We start from the raw sequence: 25,083 nt of genomic DNA on the forward strand, positions 1-25,083 counted from the left end.
TAATGTAATAATAGTTCATTTGGTTAACTTTGGACCCACTGTGAATTTTTTTGCTTGAAATTAAGCAATTAACATGTTATGTGCAACATAGGTGGTTTAAAAGTTGAGAATCCATATTATATATAACACATGATTATATAATTAAGAATAATGTTAAACGCACAAAACTAATCACATTATTGACACACTCTAATATTTGTAAGTCTTGTATATAATGATAAAATTACCTATATTAATGAATGTGTAAACAATATAGTTAATTTTGTATGTTTAAATAACATTATTGATTAGTAAAATCACATGACAACTTCACAATCAAACACCAAATTTTTTTTTTTTTCTGGAAGACACACCAAACTTTCGTTCTAATGAACATGAACAGACATTGTCATCCTCATACCTCAACGCATCAAAAGCATAAATTTTCGAAAGTATGGATAAACGTCAATGACCATTTTTTTGCATGACACAATTATTGGGCTTGGTGGCATTGTTAAAAAAAATGGTTAATCTCAATTTACTATCCTGAAATTTATTAGTTTTCAATATTTGGTACATCAAGTTTTTTTTGTCTCAGTCTGGTACCTAAAGAGTCATAATTCTCGGACACTTTTATACCTCCGTTATGTTTTTCGTCAAAAGCTCTGTTAACTGATAACGTGGTGCTGACGTGAATAATGAGTGCACGCCATGTGTTAATTTAGGCCATGTGGATATTAAAAAAAAAATTTAAAACTTAAAAATTTAAAATTTAAAAATTGGAAAATAAGAAAAATTTAAGAAAAAAAATTAATTAATTAAAAATATATATATATTCTTGTCAGTCTCCTACCTCACCTCCCTCCCTTCTCTCATCTGCACCCACCTAACCCTCTTCTCCACTTCACTTCCCGCACATCCACCTGTCCCTTTCCCTCTTCAACTCCACCCACCCACCCAAACCTCCTCTCTTCTTTGACTCCCCACACTCCGAACACGACACCGTCCCTTTCCACGCCTCCTCCCAATCTGACATCGATGAGATCGAACCTAATCAATGCCAATGTCTGATCAGGCCCCACAATTATCCTCCCTGTTGTCGTCAATTTCGACCTCCTCTGCTCGATGGTGGCGTTGCAAACCCAGGGAAAGCTAGCAGCCAAGCTCTCAAGCTTCCACGACGGAGAGGAAGATGGAGACGTTGGGGACTTGGGCAATCTTCAAGATGCGAGAATGTGAAATCTTGGATTTGGGTATCCTTCTCTCCCTCTTTTCTTGTTTGGATTCTCGGAAAATCGATACCAAAATCTGGGATTTGCGGGGAGGATGTGCAGGGAAGAGATTGGGGAAGAGGAGAGGGAACGCACAAGATTTTTTTTAATTAATTTCTTTTATTTTTTAATTTTATTTTTTAATATCTACGTGGGTCCATATTGACATGTGGCACCTAGTCATTGTTCACATTAAGTGCCACATCATGAATTAACGGAGCTTTTGATGGAAAACTTAACAGATGCATGAAACTATCTCAGAATTATGACTTTAGGTAGCAGACTGGGACATAAAAAACTTGATGTACCAAATGTTGAAAATCAAGAAATTTTAGGGTAGTAAACTAAGATTAACCCGAAAAAGAAAAGTAATGGGCTTGGTGGCTTCCACCTAGATCGTGGCATTTCCTAGACCATGAGGAAACACCTCAAATATTGGTCTTCCCTTGTGAATAAAATGTCTTAGATTGAAATCTCATAAATGATAAGTTCGATAATACTGAGTGTAGTGGAGATGAGAATCCTTTGTTAGATATGTGGGCACACAAGAAATGACAGTATTAAGAACGAAGATATCCAAGGTAAAGTAGGAGTAGACAAAATTGAAAATAAACGATGAGAGAAAATTGGTTAAGGTGGTTTGGACATCTGAAACAAAGACTTACAGATGCTCAGGTTAGAAGATGCAATTATGAGACAGATGCCCAAGGCTAAAAGGGTAAAGGAAGACCTAGAAAAACTTAGAAATAGACTCCAAGAAAAGATTTGGAGTACTTAGATATAGTGAAAGACTTGGCACAAAATCAAGCATAGTGGCATTTTAAGATTTATACAGCCGACCCACTTAGTGAGATAAGACTTTGTTGTTATTTGTAAATCATTGTGTGGCTTACTCTGCATCCCTCCTCCACATTGTAAATAATCATTGTAATAGAAAAAGTTCATTTTTGCTACTGACCATTGGGGATTCCCTATGAACATAAGGCTTAGAGCGTGTTTGATTTGACCTTAGTTGAGATTCCGAAAAATCTCTTACCCACATATCATTAAAATATCCATACAACGAATCACTTTAATTCTCTACTTAATTACAAACGTTCATTACAAGACTCAATAAAACACCTCAAATATTGGCTATTTATAGCATTGTAAGTTTGTAACTGAGTCCCAAAATATTTTTTTTTTTTGTCAAACAAGAGTGAAACTTCCAAAATATTAGTCAAGATCATTTTAAGCGGCGTCTTTATACTACGTGAATTAGAACACCTAAACCCAATATTAGCAATTTAGCACTACAAAAAGGCCCCCAAAACCCAATATTAGCAATTTAACACACACCAAAAAATAAATTGTTTAGGCACTTCAAAGTGTACCCTACCACTACAACAAAAATGAGCACTGGGCACAAAACATTATTTGTGCCCTTTGAGGCCAAAAAGCACCAACATTTGTGCTCATAGACCAATAGCAATAGTGCAGCTACAAAATTTGTATATGTGCCCTCTATGGGTGTCACCATTGGTGATAGCACACAATATGCTGTTTTGTGCCCAAAGTCTAAGCACAAATACAACCATTTTTGTGCCTCACCTCTAATAAAGGCTATTGAATGTATGGTGTAAGATGGGCACAATTGCTATTTTAACGGCTTAGATTGTTGTATAAATGTTAAGGCAAAGGCACCACAACTTTAAAATTGTGCCACTCTATTATATTTTAATAAATACAATAAAGCTCCAGCACAATTGTAAAAGTGTGGCACAATTGGATAATTTTTTTTTTTTTTTTTGGGGCAAAATTGGATTTTTTTTTTTAAATATAGAAATCATCAAGCTTGCTCACAGGACCTAATTTCCACCAAAGTTGAGGAACTTACAAATTATCCATTACAAACTAAACATAAATCAACATTACATTCATTAACATTAGGACTAAAATAGTGAAGCTAATATATTACATAACCCATGTTCTTGGCTAAGACCGATTCATGCAACCTAACAATACAACCCATCCAAATGTTAAACAAAAAATAAATGTTATCCTATATTGGCTATACCCGGGATTCTCTATTTACAACAAAATATTACATATCCAAGCTTGTATCCCAATTCAAACGTTCTAATGGTTAAACCAGCAATATATAAACAAAATACACATCTAAAAGAGATGCTTGATAACAACTAACCAGTATTCTCACTTTGGCAGTCCTCATGCATCATAGCACTACAAACTGGAGGTCCATAACCAGTATTCTCACTTTTTCCCATGCTTAAGCCGTAAAGAATCGGTGTCATCACCGTAAGTCAGACAAGTTTTCTCACCACTAGTGCTCCACCCTGAGAGCATGGCATAAGCAGGAAAGTCATTGATAGTCCACAACAAGGTAGCACGCATGGTGAAGGTTTCTTGACAGTGACTATCATATGTTCGCAAACCTGTCATCCACAAATGCCGCAAGTCATCAATTGTTGGCTGCAGGAAAACATCAATTGCATTACCAGGACTTGTTTTCCCTGGAATTAGGAGGGACATCATGATACAAGGTATTTTCATGCACATCCAAGGCAGAAGATTATAAACTACAACTAAAACAGGCCATGTGTTGTGGGGTTTGCCATGCATACCAAACGGATTGAATCCATCGCTTGCAAGCCCAAGACGGACATTGCGACACTCCCTTGCAAAATATGGATATGTATTGTCCAAATGCTTCCAAGCCAAAGAATCAGCATGGTGCCTCTAAACACCATCGTCAGTTCTAATCTCTGAATGCCATGTCATTGACTCAGCTGTAACGAGACATGTACAACCTTTGTTGTCTAGAACCTATGGGAAAGTAGAGTAAAACCTTTTTTGATACCTTGGTACATTGGATCGTTCCTGAATTTCCCTTCCTTTGCTTATATCTACTAGCGCCACACTTTGCACAAACGATGGCATTTACATGCTCTTTCCAGAATAGCATGCAATTATTTCGACATGCATCTATGTTATGGTAATCCAACCCCAAAGCCCAAATAATCTTCTTTGTATAATACAAATTTGGAGGAAGAGTTTTACACATAGGAAAATGCTCTCTTATTAGTGCCAGCACCGAACCAAATGCAGCATCACTCATTCCATATAACAATTTTGACTGATATAATTTCACCACAAAATCCAACCTTTTCTTCCTGCTACCTGGATATAATTCTCCATCTGCTTCTCGTAGAATGTTGTCGAATTGGTGCGTATCAGTTGTTTCGTCACATACAGAAGAAAATTCACCAACATGGTCTGACTCATCCATATGCACATGGTTACTGAAAACATCGTGAAGCATCGCTACCATGAAATTTTCAGGCCTTTTTTCATTAAGAGCTTCGGTAGTTTGACTTGATATGTTATCAGAAGTATGCACCTGTTCGCCATGTTCAACCCAAGGGTATCTATGTAATGGGGATCCATACCCTCGACATACAGGTGTTGATCGACTTCAAATGGATCACGATAAAACATATTGCAACAGCTCCGACAAGGGCACTTAATTTTGCCTTGAAACGCAGCAACATCTAAAGCGTTACTAATGAATGCATGCCTACCAATCAAGTATTCATTGGTTGTCCTATTCAGATGCACCCATTCTTTGTTCATCTTTAGCTACAAGCATGTATGAAATTATAAGTTAACAATTACACGTTAAGATTAGCGAACTGAGACAAATTAAGAAATATGTTCATAAACATCCAACCTAGTATCCCAAAAGTTCACAAACCAATAAAACCAGATGTGATTGAAATGGCTTATTCACTAACGGTGTACATCACTCTGAATAGATTTTTGTTTCATTTCAATTAACTCCATTTCAAGTCTGCTACTGCAATCCTACAACTTATGTTGCCAGAGACTTATACTTGTCATTTTATTCATACTACATATCAGACCTCAAACAAAATTTCACCAAACAACTTGAGTACCACCAAATCGTATAAACAAAACGGTTCAACCTCTCTCCCATATTTTTCATGCAACCTTGTTGTTTTATTCACATTATATAAAAAGTATGGAAGAAATATAGTAGGAACGGCAACTCAAAACTCCATGTTCCTCTGTTACAATCTCATATTTCCTAAGTACACAGTTCTGTCACAAAAAGAACACATACTGGTGAGTAATATACTTTTATCATGCTGGCTCCATTACAGTTGAACTAATATGTTAAGGATGATAAGCCTGACATTCATGACTTACACTTATGCATTACACCACTCTTAACTTGCAACTCTGTTAGCTTCAAAACGGTTTGTATTGTGAACCTCCAATCAATAAGCAGCCTATGGGAAGGGTCACAGGCCTAAACATTGTCCCTGATGTTACCTCAAGACCAAAAACCAAATTATACCACCAAACAGTTTGAGTACCAGCATCTCTCCCATGTTTTTCAATTACTTCTTGTTTTATTCATGCTATATATCAGACCACAAAGAAAAATGCACCAAACAAATTGAGTACCAGCAAATCGTAGAAACAAAACGGTTCAATCTCTCTAAAAACAATTTTTCGATTATCCAAGCCAGCCACCAAATAAGAACGGAAAAAAAAAATTATATATATACAAAATTCAAATACCTGAAGACACCCAGAATAGATGCGCGATTTGGAGCAAAACGAGGATAAATATAATTTTGTGTTTGTAGCTATGATTCCTCTGCCCAGGTGTGTAGGCTTGGATTTCCCTTTCCCCAGATGTGCAGCTAAATTTACACAAACCCCAACTGAAAATGCTTGATTTACAGACACCCCAATTGATCAATTCTGAAAAGGATTGGGATTAGTACCTGAAATCGGAAAGAATCGAGGGAAGTGAGAGAAGGGTACAGGTGGGAATTCATGAATTCTGAATTCGCATTTAAGGAAGGCTGAAAATGACTTATTTTGGAGGAAGAAAGTTTGTTCTGTGGAATGAAGCTACGGCGCCATGAGAGGAGGCTTGGATTAGCATGATAAAAGCCTTGTGTTGTTCTTTTATTGTTTTTCTTTTGTCTTTTATTTTTCTTTTATTTTTCTTTTCTTTTTTCTTTTCTTGCACTGGTAATGTGGCATAAGGATTGCGTTGCAACGCTGTGAATTCACTGAATTTTGCGGTATGAATCGGACAGGAAACGTAATTATAAACCAAAAAATATACAATGCCACTACAAAAAAAAAAAAAAAACATTATTATATTGTAATACTACATAACTTGAGGACCCAAGAGGAGTACAGCATAGCATAAGATTATTATATTTTCACACACCAGTGAAATATAACATACAAAATATATTAATTGTCCTCGTCGTCGCTACTTAAAATCTCAACGGTAACATTGTGCATATTTCGTGACCTCATTTGTGGAAGAGACAGGCCTCGAGGACAAATTTGTGCTTCATAAGTGCGTGGTTCTTCAATAACAACGACAGAACTAGTAGATTGTTCAGTTGTTGTTTCAGCAGAAACCAAATTGATAGGGTATTGTTATGTCCTACCTGGGTTTGCCCACGCTGGCAAGACACGTTCTTGAGGTGCGCGTACACATCCGTTATTTGAGTGTAATGCGTAGCCAAGGTGACCATTAGCCACTGTAGTAAGAATGTATTGATTATCAATAAAACGAGGTATGCGCCCGATATTAACAGGTTGTCGTGACTGTTGAGATGGAGGATTTGTTGTGGAATTTGCTGTTGTAATGTTGGAACCAATAGATGAATGTGATGTTGGAGATTCGGTTCCAATTCAAACTCTGTGATGTCGCCTGTCCGCCATTCTCGATGATGTAGAACTTGATCAAATTAAAAAAAAAAAAACACAACTCTATGAAACAACCTTATAATTTTCCATATACAAATTAGTAAGGGAGTGTGGACGATTTATACTAGAATAAAGGCACAAATCCATAATTGTGCCAACATATTCTTTTGCTATGGAGTGATTTATTATTTATTAGAATTTACCAGACACAATTTCTAACATTTGTGTCAAAAAAAGGAATTCATAATTATTAAAATACTTTGTCCATTTGAAGACCCAATGAAAAGTAGAATGATTTATTATTTATTAATATTTAGTGGGCACAATTTCTATCATTAGTGTCCTAATCTGAAGATCAACATGCTTCTGCAAAGAAACCGACCCTAAGGGCACAATTGTTGGTTTTGTGTCACTGCGTGAAGGACTTTTAAGAATCTACAATTATTTGTCCATCTGAAGATAAAAGAATCTACAATTATTTGTCCATCTGAAGATCAACTTGCTTTTGCAAAGAGACTGACCTTAAGGGCACAATTTTTGGTTTTGTGTCACTGCATGAAGGACTTTTAAGAATCTACAATTATTTGTCATCTGGATATAAACTTGCTTTGTCAAAGAGACTGGCCCTAAGGGCACAATTGTTGTTATGTGTCACTGCATGAAGGATTTTTGCTGCGGTAAAAAAATTAAACACTTACTATAAAACCAAAAACCTTATCACCAAGCATAGAAAACAAACTTGCAGGGAGATACCAATCTAAAAAGTAGTTCAAAATGATACGAATCTAACAAACATTCATTGCAGCTGGAAATGATCCATTATAAATCTAAAACACACCATTCAGTACTACGATGAAGTGGTATTCTTCTTTACATGTAAGTGAGAGATATGAGGTTCAGCTCTCGCAAAAAATGAATTTGAACAACATTAATTATTGCTAACTTGCACAATAATAAACAGATCCATACCATTATTTACCACAAGTTTATACATTTTAATTATTGGTGTGCTAGAGAAGGTAAAGACAAATGAGAGAGAATATAAAGCACCTTTGACAAATAATTTTTATAGACACAAAATGTTGTTTGTGCCCATCTTCAGTAAAGAAGTTGTCATCTAACCCCATTGGGCACGGTTTCCGTGCCCATTACTGTTTTGTGTCTACTTTTTTTAACATTGGGCACAAAAGATGGTGCCCTCTATGGAATGGGAACTGTTTAAGGTTTTTGGTGGTCAAACTGACACAAAATTCTCAATTGTGCCCTTTGTTTTGTACCCAAAGCTCATTTTTGTTATGGTGTACACTTTGATCACTACACTCATCAGCATTCAAACATTTTTGACAACTTTCCACTGTTACCCAGTATGTACTGACAAAATCTTCACCATTAGCTCAGGGGAGGATCCTGATCCCATGGGAACAACCCCTCTTTTCGTGAAATTCTCATATCACCAGTTCACTGTGCTGTAATTGTTTATTTAAGAGCGGAACTATAATCAAACATAATAGTACTTTTGTTTTTCTTTGTGAACCATTATGACACACCAAAAAAGATAGACGTTGTATTTCAGAATTTTGCGTATTAAGATTTTTTAGAAGGACAAGAATTAAGATTTTTGTGTGTGTGTGTGTAAGAATTGGGATTTCTTTCCTATAATCTTCTAGGCTATAAGATTACTTCCTGTTTGTTTATTGCTATTCAATTTGCCTCATATATATTTAGGTCTTTACAAGTACATCTAAAGTCACTCTTATACAACTAAATGGTACATGAATGCATGCATGATATATAAATGTGATAAATTCTCTCTTACTTGTATTACGTCTGTCGCATCCCGGCCCGGGATGGATCACTTTCCGGACCCGCTCCACCACCGTAGCACGATATTGTCCGCTTTGGGTCCCGACCACACCCTCACGGTTTTGTTTCTGGGAACTCACAAGCAACTTCCCAGTGGGTCACCCATCCTGGGAGTGCTCTAGCCCTCCTTCTCGCTTAACTTCGGAGTTCCTACGGAACCCGAAGCCAGTGAGCTCCCAAAAAGCCTCGTGCTAGGTAGGGATGAGAATATACATTTAAGGATCACTCTCCTGGACGATGTGGGATGTTACAACGTCAACACGAGTTTCCATCTTCAACAGTATTCCCCCTACTTCTCAAATCGAACCTCCTTTTTTTTTTTTTTTTTTTTTAGCTTTTCTTCCTAAGAAAATACCTCCTTCTTGACTTCTTGTCCTTCATTATATTAACTTTTAAAGATAAAATGGAAGGCAAAAAATGGATACTGAAATCAAAGTACTATTATATGTAGAAAAACCTTAGTTTCTAAGGCAAAACAATGAGACAATTGAGTTGGATATTGACCAATGTATTTTTACTTTTCACACACTCATCTTAATTTTCGACTGTACGAACGAATGAATTGAAAAAATTTAATGACAAAAAATTAACAAGAGTGTGTAGAAGGTAAAAATAAGTGTGTAAATAACACTATATTTTAATGTATTACAACTTGATAGAAATTATTTTCTTTCTTTTACAACCAGCTGCGTCGGATATGGCAGGTTGTGGCCTGTGGGTTGGCTTACTGGTTTATTCACGTATTTTAGTTATAGAAAATAAAAAATTAGATACATGAGTTTGGCCAACAATTACATTAACCTTTGGTTTTAAACTGAATTAAACGAGGAAGAAAGATTACCAGAAGAAGAAATTAAAACACAGAAGAAATTAGCAAATTCGATAATAGAAGATTTAAAAAGCTTAATAGAAGAACAGCCGGAAGAAGAAATAGAAATAAAATATAGCAATGCAAATGGGACTCTACGAAAAAAGAAGAATTTTGAATAATTATGTTCATTCAGATAACTATTTCGAAGATGGAAAAATATGGACACAAAATTACAAACAGAGCATAGATAATACATGTAGTGAATAGCATAACTGATAAATAAAATCGACAGCGATTCTAGTCCTCAAGCAATTCTAAGAGAGATAAAATTTAAAGGAAAAGAAATACAATATTTTAAGAGAAAAATCTAAGCAATTAAAAGAGAAGTCAAAGTCAAAGGCCAATATTTAAGATGAATTTTTCAGGAACGTGTAGAGCATTAGTATGGTCTAATTCTAGTTATGTTAAAGAAAATAATAGTAATTTATTAAGAAGAATTTTTCAAAATAATACTAAAGGAAAAGAACTTGTAAGAATAGAAGAAGAACTAGACACCGAAAGAGAAGCATAAGCCTTTAGAAGTAAACTATCCTCTATATAGATGTGTCAAATTGTCAAATAGTCACAATAAACATATGAAGGAAAATGAAACATGTCATTCGACCTGTTGCACAAAATTAACATAGTCAACTTCATTTCGTTATTTTTTAGTACATTGAATATATTTTTACACTAAGAGAAGGGGAAGTTCAGTTAACTCTAAACCCTAAACTTCATTTTGTTATTGATTGAAGGATATAAATTGGGAAACGGATCCTCTCCAGATCTCTTCTTCCTAATCCACCAAATCAGGGAATTTGTGCTATTGAAAATTAATCCAACCGCATAAGTTATTATAATTTTTAAAGAGGGCATCTGTTTGTAGCCGTTAGATCAAATTTCAATGGCACGAATTTCCTAATTTGATGGATTAGGAGGAAGGGATCCGGAAATGATGTCTTTCCTTACTGCTCCCTTAGTTTTGGAGTACTCGTTAGAGTACAATTATGACCAAAGAAATGACATAATTAAAAAAGGAAAAATAGTTATCATAAATAAATTTTGATATTTATTATAGAAATAATCATTTTTTTTAGTAACGACGACATATTGACGTAATGATTACATAACAAAAACACAAAACTAATTTAATGACGACGTAATAAACATTGATAATTTGTATAACAAAATATTAGAATATGTTTATTGTGACTAATTGCAAAAAAGTAAAAGCAAGATTATGAAAACAAATTAACAATTAGGGTACATTATAGTGCGCACTTTCAAGTTTTTTGTACAATTGCAATCTCATACTTTATTTTTAAAGCATTACAATGTCATATATCAGTTAGAAAATCTGGCAACTAAACAATTAAGTGATGACGTAGCAGGTGTGGGTCCCCTTTTTTGCTGACGTGGACACCACCATGTGAATACAAAATTAAAAACTATATATTTTAATTATTTAAAACATTTAATAAATAATAAGTTGTCAATCAACCTCCACCTAGGAATGTGCAAAATATCTATAGGTATAGATAACCGCAGTTACTTGTCTATTTAAAACTCACCGTTACGGTTATGAGTAACCATTTAAACAATGGTTATGAGTATAACCGTTTACCCATGAAATTTAAATTAATGGTTATAGATATTACATGCGGTTATAAATAGTAAGCCTGGTAATTCCTGACATGACCCGATAACCCGACACGACACGACACGAAATTAACAAGTGTTCAGGTCGTTATCGAGTAACCTGATAAACACCTGTTTAGATAACGGGTTGGTTCGGGTATACACGCAGGTAACACGATACACGATAAGCAAAATATTAATTTTATAATTTTATAACCCTAAAAAAATACTATATTAGTTTAACAATTTTATACCCCTAAAAACTATAATAATTATATATATATATATATATACATATATTAAATTAAATATTAAAAATTGGTGACCATTGGATCAGCTTAAATATACATACCATTCAATTTCCTAAGTGTTTATTTGTCCAGAATAAATAAATTTAAATCTACTTAATAAATATATATATATCATTGAACTTGATGGGATATAAATTATACGAAACTAATTTTAACGATCCAATAGTCAAATTTGTTTGTATATGCTTCGAGATCGAATCAGCAAAAAATCGCAAAAAATAAACATTCAGAGATCAAGTAACAAGACAAAACTTTTCAACGATTATCAACGAAAAATCACAATTTAATGGTTATTTTAACTCTGATTTTGATGATTTTTTTACAGCTATACTCCTTGACCATGTACGAATACAATGAACGAACTCGATCTTCAATTTAAAATATTTACACTAGTGGATACCTTAAAATCTTATCTCATACTTAATGAAAGTATGAATAAACTCTTAAGTATTAGTTAATCTATTGTTTTGATGGGATACGCATTCTACGAAACTAGTTTCAACGATCAACCATAACAAAGGTTTGTGTATACTTCAAGATCGCATATGCCAAAAATTGCAAAAAACAAACATTCAGAAATCAAGTAACGGGACAAAACTTCGACGGTTATAAACGAAAAATCACGATTTAATGGTTATTTTAACTCCGATTTTGATGATTTTTTACAACTACACTCCTTGACCCTATATGAATACAATGAATGAATTCGATCTTCAATTTAAAATATTTACACTTATGGATACTACAAAATCTTATCTTATACTTAATGAAAGTATGAATAAACTCTTTAAGTGTTAGTGAATATATCGTTTTGATGGGATACACATTCAATAAAACTAATTTCAACGATCCAACCGTCAAACTTGTTTGTATATGCTTTCAGATCGCATATGCCAAAAATCGCAAAAGACAAACATTCAGAGATATCAATGGAAAATCACAATTTAACGGTTATTTTAACTCTGATTTTGATGATTTTTTACAGCTATGCTTCTTGACCCTATACGAATACAATGAATGAACTCAATCTTCAATTTAAAATATTTACACTAGATTTTCTTATACTTAATGAAAGTATGAATAAACTCTTAAGTGTTAGTGAATATATTGTTTTGATGAGATACGCATTCTACGAAACTAGTCTCAACGATCCAACCGTCAAACATGTTTGTATATACTTCGAGATCGTATACGCAAAAAATAGCAAAAAACAAACATTCAAAGATCAATTAACGGGATAAAATGTTTCGACGGTTATCAACAAAAAATCACGATTTAATGGTTATTTTAACTCCGATTTTGATGATTTTTTACACCTACACTCCTTGACCCTATATGAATATAATGAATGAACTTGATCTTCAATTTAAATATTTACACTAGTGGTATGTTATATACTTAATGAAAGTCTGAATAAACTCTTAGGTGTTAGTGAATCTATTGTTTTGATGGGATACGTATTCTACGAAACTAGTTTCAACGATCCAACCGTCAATCATGTTTGTATGTACTTCGAGATAGCATACGCCAAAAATTGAAAAAGCCAAACATTCAGAGATCAAGTAAAGGGATAAAACTTTTCGACGGTTATAAACGAAAAATCACGATTTTAATGGTTATTTTAACTTTGATTTTGATGCTTTTTTATAGCTACACTCCTTGACCCTATATGAATACAATGAATGAATTCGATCTTAAATTTAAAATATTTAAACTAGTGGATACCACAAAATCTTATGTTCTACTTAATGAAAGTATAAATAAACTCTAGCGGTTAGTGAATCTATCGTTTTGATGGGATACGCATTCTATGAAACTAATTTCAACTATACAACCGTCAAACTTGTTTGTATATACTTCTAGATCGCATACACCAAAAATCGAAAAAAACAAACTTTCAGAGATCAAGTAACGGCACAAAACTTTTTGATGTTTATCAACGAAAAATCACGATTTGACGGTTATTTTAACTCCGATTTTGATGATTTTTTACAGCTACACTCCTTGACCCTATATGAATACAATGAATGAATTTGATCTTCAATTTAAAATATTTACACTAGTGGATACCACAAAATCTTATGTTATACTTAATGAAAGTATGAATAAACTCTTAAGTGTTAGTGAATCTATAGTTTTGATGGGATACGCATTCTACGAAACTAATTTCAACGATCCAACCATCAAACTTGTTTGTATATGCTTCAAGATCGCATATGCCAAAAATCGCAAAAAATAAACATTCAGAGATCAAGTACCGAGACAAAACTTTTTTACGGTTATCAACGAAAAATCATGATTTAACGGTTATTTTAACTCGAATTTTGACGATTTTTTTTATAGCTACACTCCTTGACCCTATATGAATACAGTGAATGAATTCGATCTTCAATTTCAAATATTTACACTAGTGGTTATACTTAATGAAAGTATGAATAAACTTTTAAGTGTTAGTGAATTTATCGTTTTGATGGGATACACATTCCACGAAACTAATTTCAACGATCCAACTATCAAACTGGTTTGTATATTCTTCAAGATCGCATACGCCAAAAATCGCAAAAAACAAACATTCAAAGATCAAGTACCTCCGATGCGAAAGTTAGAATTTAGAGAGAAAGAGTGTTTAGAGAATTTTAGGATTTTTGCCAAAGTGTTGGAATGGCTTTTTGGTGAGAATGGGATCACTTTTATAGGGATAGGAAGTGGCCGGCCTAGCTAGGGTTTTTGGGTTTAATTTAGGTTTAATTAGTCAATTTATTTGGCTAATTAAACCCTAAAGAATAAATTGGTGGTTACAAAATTGATTATTTGTATAAATGGGGTAATAAAATGGAGAAAAGTGAAAAAGGTTAGGAAAAGGCAGGTGGCCGGCTTCTTAGTAGTTTTAGGTGTGAATGGGTGTTTTAATTGATAATTAAGGGATTGATTAGGTAATTAATCCCTTAATTAATCAATTTTTAGGGAATATGAAAGGAAAATAGTATTTAGCTAATTGATTAGCTAAATAATGGAATACAAAATATATAGAATAAATTAGGTTTTAGGAATTACCTTATAGAAAGGATTTGATGAAATAGGCTTTAAATTGTTACCTATTTTGGGCACTTTTGACTTGGTTGAGGATGATTGTCCGCCGCTCGCGCATAGGAATCTTGGTATGCCTCAAGGGTATTTTTGTCCTCTTTTACCCAAAAATCCACATGTCGCCTTGTGATTAATTTTGGCTCCACAAATGCCCCCACAACTGTTGGGCTACTCACAGGAAAGGGCAACAGGTGTAGAGATTTTCTTGCTTTAGGAAACTTAAGACTGCTTCCTATTTTGATGTTGATTCTCAATTTAATAGGAAATTAGATCCTTCTAGGAAAGGGAAATAAAATTGTCTCAAAGCCTATTTAAGTCCACCTTAAGTGGGTTATTAAATCAACTTTGGAGACCGATTTATTCTACCCTACAAGAGAGAGATAGCTTAGAGGATATTTGTTCCCCCTCATCTAGCAATCTTCTACATCTTGCCCGTGCAAAGGACCGTCTTTCGTTGCTTTCTTTGTCTTCTTCGTGCCGCACTGAGGTAAGAAAAAATTAATTTTCCTTGTCTTCTTCTTGGATGGTGCTACCGCGGGGCAGCCGTCGGGGTGATACGGCACATCAGCTGGCATGGGCCAGGAGTCGGCTCGGCATGGGCCGATGAGGTATTGTGGCAGGGTCCACTGCTTTAAGTTGCTCGACTTGGCTAGAACCAAGGGCAGCTTGTGTGGCTGGGGCCGCAGATTGTGGCGCTGGGGCGCAGTACTAGGCGAGTCACATGGCTCATGTCCTTTTACGCTTTTGGACATAACGCGAGCTAGGCCGGTGATTGAGAGAAATGAAGAGGTTGCGGGCCTCATGGGTTGCTGGAATGTTGGGTTGAACTCCCTTACTAGGTACCACGAATGGCGTTGGCTATTTTAACTCTCTTAGTCCGAAGAAATATGGGCTGATCTAAAAAAAAGAGGTGAGTAGGATCAAGGCCGATGCATTGGCTCCTCCAATCACTGTTGTGGATCCTGCTGCAAGTGAAGGTGGGAAAAAGGATCTTCCATGCCTGCTCAAGAGATGCTGGTTGAGAAAAAACCAAAGACTACTTTCGCTGCTCATGCGGGTTCGCCGACTGTCTCCAAGCTTGTGATTGACTTGACTTTTTCCAAGGGGACGAAAAATGAGGCTGCTAGATCTGAGCATGTGGTGATTGCCATGTCAAGAATGGCTAGTACAATTGCTGATAGGATTGTTCGGCATAAAGGTCCTGTCATGCCCTTAGTGCCGAATTTTGTACTAAGACGTCTGTTGGGAGCCAAGTCCGATTCACCTTTGAAGAGGCTTGCTATTATGAAAAGCGATAAGGTGGACTCTGCTGCTAAAGTGGTGCTAAGGCCCATTCCTTATGTTGCTGAGACTGATTCGCCTGCTGGGAATGAGGAGATTGCTTGTGTAAGCAGCTGTGAGAAATCTACTAAGCTTGCTTCTGTGGAGGCTGCTGAGATTTATGTGCTTTCGAAACCAAATCTCTTGAAAACATGGACACTTGTGCCAAGTTTGTTGATGGCGTCAGAAAGGTTGTTTGCCCAAGCTCGTTTGCGAAGCATACGACCCAATATAAAAGGACTGCAGTGCTTGCTATGATGCAGATATAGCAAGGCTGTTAAGGAGATGGCAAATACTATGGCAGATTCTGAGCTCGTTGCTTTGAAAGGGTCTAATATTTCTACCCCCACTTCTTTACAGCTTGAGACCGCTCGCTAAGAGATCGTTGACTTGAAGACTAGGCTTGATGCGATCCAAGTTAAGCATGAAAGTGCAAAGAAGGAGATCGGATGTCACATACCTTAGATTCAAGATCTTAAACATGTCATTTCTGAGCTTCGTTTTGCTGCAAAGGATGAAGAGTTGATTGCTGCATATAACCAAGTGATCCACTTCAAGAGAATCATCGATAGGCTTGAACCCCAAGTGTAGGAACTTCAAGGCGTACTGAAAGTCTGAAGAAGAAAGTGGATGAGATACAGAGCATCCATGTTGGTCTGCGCGAGGAGGATGAGCAGTTGAAAGGTGAAAAGGCTGGGCTCGGGGTTTCGAGACCTTCTCTATTTTTCCAGAAAACTTATTTGATTTTACTTCTGAGGCTTCCATTGGTGAAGTAGTTGGAAAAGTTAGTGCCCAGGCTGGGGTAGCCGGGGGTGAAGCGTCGGATGATACCGCTACTAAGAAAGTCACAGCTGCTGAAGGTGTGGCGACCGAGTAGTCGTGGGATGTCCAAGCTGCTATAGTCTTCTAAGTAGCCTTTAGGATTTTATTTGTTTTTCCTTGTAGCTCTTGTTTTGCTTGAACTCCTTCAGCCTTTACTAGTTGTTTATAAACATGTTTTCCTTCGCTCTTCTTCATCTTCGCTTCTTTTGTTCATGCCCTAACCTTTAGACTTGATAGACCAATGGCAAGCATGCTACTTTTTTATAAGTAGACAAGCCCGCGTAGCCTATGTAGCCATAGGTGTTGGTGTAGAACTTTGCAAAGTTGTTAGCCATAGGGTTGGCAGCCGGATGCCTTACTTATAGAAGCAGACAAGTCTGTGTAACCACTAGGCTGTTAACCTTGGCTTTCTCCAATTTCGTAAGTTGCGTAGCAATTATCACAACACTTTAGGACTTAGTGTAGGTTGTTCCGCGCTTGGCAGAGGTGAAGCTTATCAACTATGTAGCATGTCGGCAGTGGATAAAACTTCGCATATGCATGCTAGCTTGTTTAACCTTTCACAAGAATGTGCGGTTGTATAAGTCTAGCATGGCTTTATTGCTCGAAAGGCAAGCCGTAGGCAATCTTCCAGAATCCGTAGGCTACCTCAGTGCATTAGGTAGCAGATTTAGGGTTCTAGGGCAACCGTCTGTAGGGCGTACTGTGTAATGTGCCCCCTCCGTCTCTAGGGCCCGATTCCACACAGATTAGGCCAAGACACCAAAAATCCTTCAGTTAGTTAAGTCTTGACAAAGACCATTGTGGCTATTTCTAGGAATCCTGGCACAAGCCATCATGCATCTAGTTATACTAGGGCAACCAGGCTCATCCACGTTTGGATATTCGGAGTGTAAAATTTATCCTCCCATCTTGGAAAGCTGACCCATATGGGTGTCGGAGAATAGGTTTACCCTCTTGTACTAGAGAGCAATTAGTTTACCCTCTCTCACTGGAGAGTAATTAGTTTATCTTCTCGCACTGGAGAGCATGGTTGGTCCCTTGGGGGGCATAATTCCTGTGATGAATCACTAAGTAGGGCACATTCTTCTTTTGAAGTGCAGGAGTGATTAGTTGTTGTAAGTATGCAGCCGAGCCAATTTATGATTACTTCTGAATTCCTCATTGAAAAAATGAGTGAAACGAACGAGAACTTAGCTGTAAGGTAGGAACTGCATAACAACTGGATAGTCATCAACTTGTGAGGTGGTGCCCGTTGAGCTTCTTGAGTCTTCAGGTTTTGATGTAGTGGGAGGTCACACATGGTACTTCTTTAGATTGTAGGCCATCCACAGTTTTTTTATCTTTTTGCCGTTTCATGGTGGCGAGGGTGTAATTACTCTTGCCGCCTTCTCTGCTGATATTGTACAGACTTTCCCATATGAGATTCATCTTTTTGGAGCCTTCTCTGCGAGCAGTGATGAAGGCCTTAAGACTAGATCTATGGGCTGGAACTGTCGGATCTTGGCCCTTTTGTTATAGCTGGAGAGGAACTGCTGCTGGTAAGCTGCGATGCAAGTGATAGTCTGCTCGTACTTCTCCTCTGCTAGATTTAAGCTAGTGGCCATCTCATTTCGGTTGCTCGTCTTTTGGTGGTATGATATGCCCATAGACATTCTTGGAGTTTGTCTGGCAATTTTCTTTTTGTATTGGTGGGGTATATCTTGTAGCAGTTGAGGATCATCTTAGTGGATGCTTTGGCCCGCCTATTGCCTTGAGGATATCTTGGCGTAGACATGTGCTGCTTGATGCCATATTTTTAGAAGAACTTTGCCAAATCTTTGCCCATAAATTACGGGTTGTTGTCGGTGACGATGGATTAAGGGATGCCAAATCGGCAAATGATGCTCCTTCATATGAAGCGCTCTATGTCCGTCTGAACCATGATCATCATGGGCTCTGCTTCTACTTATTTGGTGAAGTAGTCGGTTGCCACGATCATCATGCCTTTGCCCTTAGTAGTCTGGTTGGTGATTAGCTAGGACTTAAAATGAATTGAAAGCTTTTCCACCACAAAGTCTTTTGTCATTCGAATGCCTGTTAGTGGGGCTTCGTACTCTGCTTCGTTGTTAGATGCTTTGAAGCTTAGAGTGATCGCCTCATCGAGCATTAAAACGTTTGGGGTGGTAAGAACCGTGGCTGCTCACAAGCCTTCGTAGTTGGATGTGCCGTCAACATATCTTCATTGAGGGAGCAGGTGTGGCTAAAGTGTGCTCGGCTGCCTTCGGGGCGTTGTTGAGCTGCTCTGTTGCATTGTCAAGGCTAGGCTTGAAGGAGCGGTAAGGAGTTATGGAGCTGGGGCCATGTTACATGTAGCAGGATATGCTTAACTTCCAGTATTAGGCCACTCTAGAGCTGAATAATAGAGCAAGGGTCAGCTAGGGCCGTGTGACGTGCTATAGGAGGTAGTGTTCGACTGCCAGTACATGTTGCTCTTACGTAGAATCTTCTGGGGTGATGAGGACAAAACTTGCTTCTGAGTGTTCCTTCTAGTGTTCGTCTGTCCTTGGCGTGTCTTTTAGGCCGAGTTGTTGCATTCGTCAGAAAACTTTGCATCTGCCAGGGTCTACGCCTTTATCATCGCGGGTTTAGATTCGGCAGAATAGTGCGTCATGATGATGATTGCATGTGTTTGAAGGTAAAACTTAAGCTTTTGGGTTACAATAACTATCGCCAAAGTTAGCTTTTGAATTTTTAATAGCATTGAGGAAAGCTTTTGAACTGTAGAATACAACAGCTCTTCTCGCATAATGGTAGAGCTTATTACTATTTTAGATACTGTCAAACATGCGAATAAGTCATCCGCTGCTTCTAGGAAGGTGATGTCGGGTACTTCTTCAAGTCCTTGAATGTGCATTGGCGAGCCTCATCCCAAAGTACATGCTTCTCTGCCAAAGCAAAAGAGTCTGCCAGAGTTAGATCTTCTTTCATGATCAATTTTTTGAATAGCGGGTGGTCTGCTGGAAAGCCTTTTTGGAAGGCTGCTCTAGCTATCGAGTCGTTGCATCTGACTATCCTTGCCTTCTGTTCTTTGAATCTCCTCACATAGTCATGAAGTGACTCCTTTGGGTTCTTCTTCACGACAAACAAATGGTCGGACTTCTTTTTGATCGAGCGATATGATGAATATTCTTTGGTGAAAACCAAAGAAAGTTCATAGAAATTCTGGATGGATTGTGGCGGCAAGGTGTAGAACCAATCTTGTGCCTCACCTTGTAGAGTGGTGGCGAATATCATGCACATGAGATTATCGTTGTTTTGATAAAGGATCATTACGCTTCGGTAGCGCTTTAAATGTCTCTTCGAGTCTTCATCCCATTTGAAAGATATGAAATGTGGCATGCTGAACTTGCGTGGAGGCTCTGCCTGCTCGATCTCGTCCGTGAAGGGTGACCTGTTTATGTTGCTCATGTTCCGTCGTAATGCCTCGTCGGTGACCTTATTGCGTTGGAAATCATGCAATTGCTTAGTCAAAAGTCTCTTTACTTCTTCCTAAATTTGCCTTTGTTGGGGGTAATGGAGCTCTCGGCTACCCCTAACCATAAATTGCTGGTCTAGGCTGCTCTTCCATGTGTTTGGCTCGTCTATACCGCGGATGCAGTGCATGTGGTGCGTTCCTAGCAGGTGAGCAAGTTCTTCACAGACTTCTGGTTGAACTTGAGCTGGATTGAGTGACTGCTTCTCTACGTCCGTCATGCTACCTACTCCGATGTGAGGTGGATGATGCTTCTTGTAGGCTTAGCCGCGAATGAACATTTTGCTTAGAAGGTTGCTCATGTGGACTATTGGAATGTGACCCCAACCGATGCTCACTCGTGGGCCTAGTCGAGAGCGCACACTCATCCGCGCGCGAAGATGAGAGTATACGCTATCTCAGGAGCCCAATCGGGAGTGTGCACTGTCCAAACGCTTGGCTCGTGGCTGGTCGAGTGGCTGCTTGCCGGGACACTACTGGAAAGGTTCGTTTGCCCTTGTCCTACTTCGGGATACCTCGTCCGGGGCACGTTGGATCCTGGTGCGTTGCAAAAGTTGATTCACCAAGGTTGTCTGTTGTGCAAGGGCACTCGTCAACTCAACGACTTGTCGAGACAAGTGTTATTCGCCATTTGGATTGGAAGAGCTTGGAAGGAATTTGCCTCCTTAGGCAGTGGAAGAGTGGTAGACTCCCGATTTGAGATTTGAGTTGGGAAATGTCAAATCTGTGAAAAAAATATGGTGAGAATGCCCCCGGTTCGATGGTAGGTTTGGATGGTTAGGATAGTCTTGGGCGGACTTGGGTTGCTTGGAAAGCCATGAGAGCAAACTGGACCGCGGGAGCAAGCTGGGCCACGAGAGCAAGCTGGGTCACAAGAGCAGGCTGGGTCACAAGAGTAGGCTGCTCGGCGGGAGCAGGCTAGGCCACGAAAGTGGGCTGCTCGGCGGGAGGAGACTGCTCGGAGTGTGATGTACATGGGTGCGAGGCTTGGGCTCGCCTAGGCAACACATTGAGTTCACGTTGGGCTTAGAGTGACATGGTTTGGGCTGTGACCTTGGTGTTGTGATCCTTAGATGGCACGGCTCAGGCTGTGGTAGCGGTGCCATGGACCTCGTCGCGGGTAGTGGTGACCGTGGTGGCCACCGCGGTAGTTGCCATGGTGGAGCCCTGTAGCGATGGTGCCGCTCCTATGATCACATTTAGCCTCGTGGATCCCCGTGGTCCCATTTCTTGAATATTAGAATTTTCACTTGTGGAATTTTCTAAATTTCTAGCCATTATATTTTGCTTATACGTTTTTATCAAAGAACCCTTGCAAATAAAAAATTCTAATAATAAGAACGTATGAAAAAATATTCAAATGGACTAGAAAATAGAGAAAAACCTTTTTATGCGAGAGTCTTCTACGAGTATGGATCTCAACTCTCAATGAAAGCACCAATTTGTGGATGCAAATTTCTTCCTCCTTGATCTTGGACAATTTTGCACCTACAAAACAATTAACACCTTAAGTTAAGGCCAAGAGTCTCACGCGCCCACGATGAATGGGGGGGGTTTTGGCCGAAGAACCTCCGATGCGAAAGTTAGAATTTAGAGAGAAAGAGTGTTTAGAAAATTTTGGGATTTTTGCCAAAGTGTTGGAATGGCTTTTTGGTGAGAATGGGATCACTTTTATAGGGATAGGAAGTGGCCGGCCTAGCTAGGGTTTTTGGGTTTAATTTAGGTTTAATTAGTCAATTTATTTGGCTAATTAAACCCTAAAGAATAAATTGGTGGTTACAAAATTGATTATTTGTATAAATGGGGTAAAAATGGAGAAAAGTGAAAAAGGTTAGGAAAAGGGAGGTGACCGGCTTCTTAGTAGTTTTAGGTGTGACTGGGTGTTTTAATTGATAATTAAGGGATTGATTAGGTAATTAATCCCTTAATTAATCAATTTTTAGGGAATATGAAAGGAAAATATTATTTAGCTAATTGATTAGCTAAATAATGGAATACAAAATATATAGAATAAATTAGGTTTTAGGAATTACCTTGTAGAAAGGATTTGATGAAATAGGCTTTAAATTGTTACCTATTTTGGGCACTTTTGACTTGGTTGAAGATGATTGTCTGCCGCTCGCGCGTAGGAATCTTGGTATGCCTTAAGGGTATTTTTGTCCTCTTTTACCCAAAAATCCACGTGTCGCCTTGTGATTATTTTTGGCTCCACACTTACCCCATCCTCCCCTCCTCCAGCATCTTTTGGCCTAGGGGTAGAATCGCAATCGATTCGAATCTCCTACAATTTGTCATGTCTCCAAAACTCATAGTGCTGCCGAAGTAGGGCCAGCCCTGAGAATTTGGGGGCCCTAGGCTAGCCTTCAAAGTGGGGCTCGAAAGTTCTCTAATCTCCGGTTCCTTGTAGATTGATATGTATAAAAAAGAATTCGTTAAATATACAAAAAATTCTATTTCCACATTAAACATGATTAAAAATTAATATCAAAAGCAGATAAATATACAAACATTACTTAAACATTACACAGCTCACGTTTTTGGACACAAATATATTAAATGTTTGCAGTCAAGAGTCTAAGATTGAGAGTGAAGAATAATAAAACTTGATTCACAAGTATAATAAATTCAACAATGCCAATTGTTTCTCTTATGTTTTTTTTTTCTTTTTCTAAAATTAACATCACACTAACGAATCGAATGTTAAAATAATCCATTGAATAAAAAAATATTGAAAAGAAAAATATAAATTCAAAGTTTTAATTACCTTAAAGTACAATCTTCAAGACCATGTGATTGTTGGTTTAAACATTCGATAGAAATGGAGAGATTGAGAAGTTGAAAGAAAAAAAAGATTGCAAGGGGACTTGGGTTTTATAACTTTATATGCATTTGGATAGATGGATTGGAAGTAAATTTGAAAAAGAAAAATCTAGTGACTAAATTGGCAGCTCTGTATTTCAAATTCAACACCCTAAAGAAAAAAGGAAGCCAAATATTTTCACTACACCAACAAATGAATTACGATATTTCTTACTTTTTTCTGTATTTATATGTTAATTACAAGATATTAAAAAAATTTGGAGACCCCTCTGAAGTGGTGCCTGAAGTGGGCGTCTACTTGGGCTACTCTAAGGACCGGCCTTGCGTCGAAGAAGCCGTATGCCACTCAAATTCGATCCTTCTCAGGTCGTCGACCGGTTGTCTCTCTCTGTCCCCGGCCCGACCGCCTCAAAGCAGGGATGATGGTGGTAGTTGGGTTCTTGGTCTCCATGCCCGTACCTAGACCTAGCATTCGTGTTGTGTTTTCCGTGTTCGTGTCGTTTTCGTGTCATACCCGATATCTTAACGGGTCGTGTCGTGTAACACCTGTTAAAATAAACAGGTAAAATGACCCGACCCGAAATCGACCCGATAATATTAACAGGTAATATGACCCGACCCGTTACCCGTTAAAGAAAATATATTTTAAACCAATAAATAATCAAATGAAAAACATAATACTAAATAAGTATATACATTCCATATTATTACATCCAAAACATAAAAACGCAATTTTGTTTTAAGTATATTTTCGCTTACCTAAAGTCTTTAATAGTTTTTTAATTAATGTAGAAGTGTAAAAAAATATAGAAAAAATATATAAACACTCGTAATGACAAGCTTTCTTCAACGATCCAACCGTCAAACTTATTTGTACACATTCCAAGATTGCATACATAAAAAATTGTAAAAAAACAAACATTCAAATATTATGTAACGGAACAAAAGTTTTCGACGGTTATAAACGAAAAATCACAATTTAACGGTTATTTTAGCTCCGATTTTGATATTTTTTATAGATACACTCCTCGACCCTATAAGAATGTAATGAATAAATTTGATCTTTAATTTAAAGTATTTACACTAGTAGAGACCACAAAAACTTATTTTATACTTAATAGAAGTATAATATTAACTCTAAGTGTTTGTTTAATCTACTGTTTTGACGCAATATGCATTCTACGAAACTTTTTTCAACGATCCAACTGTCAAACTTATTTGTACACGTTCCGAGATCGCATACATAAAAAATCGTAAAAAACAAACATTCAGATATTACGTAATGGAACAAAAGTTTTCGACGGTTATAAACGAAAAATCACAATTTAACGGTTATTTTAGCTCCGATTTTGATGATTTTTTACAAATACACTCCTCGACCCTATAAGAATGTAATGAATAAATTTGATCTTTAATTTAAAGTATTTACACTAGTAGATACCACAAAAACTTATTTTATACTTAATAGAAGTATAATATTAACTCTAAGTGTTTGTTTAATCTACTGTTTTGACGCAATATGCATTCTACGAAACTTTTTTCAACGATCCAACCGTCAAACTTATTTGTACACATTCCGAGATCGGATACATAAAAAATCGTAAAAAACAAACATTCAGAGATTACGTAACGGAACAAAAGTTTTCGACGGTTATAAACGAAAAATCACAATTTAACGGTTATTTTAGCTTCGATTTTGATGATTTTTTACAGATACACTCCTTGACCCTATAAGAATGTAATGAATAAATTTGATCTTTAATTTAAAGTATTTACACTAGTAGATACCACAAAAACTTATTTTATACTTAATAGAAGTATAATATTAACTCTAAGTGTTTG

The 25,083-nt window shown here is 37.2% G+C and overlaps 1 long non-coding RNA gene across 1 annotated transcript; it reads right to left on the reverse strand.

Annotated features, from left to right (window-relative positions):
* Positions 1–3,084: 3,084 nt before the first annotated feature.
* Positions 3,085–6,305, reverse strand: LOC139191642 (uncharacterized). Its single transcript, XR_011575749.1, has 2 exons — positions 5,859–6,305; positions 3,085–4,889 (listed from the first exon to the last, which is right to left on the reverse strand). It is a non-coding gene; the product is annotated as an uncharacterized lncRNA (long non-coding RNA).
* Between the last annotated feature and the right edge of the window lie 18,778 nt (positions 6,306–25,083).

Source organism: Malus domestica, chromosome 15 (genome assembly GCF_042453785.1).
Source record: "Malus domestica chromosome 15, GDT2T_hap1".
Taxonomy (NCBI): Eukaryota; Viridiplantae; Streptophyta; class Magnoliopsida; order Rosales; family Rosaceae; genus Malus; species Malus domestica.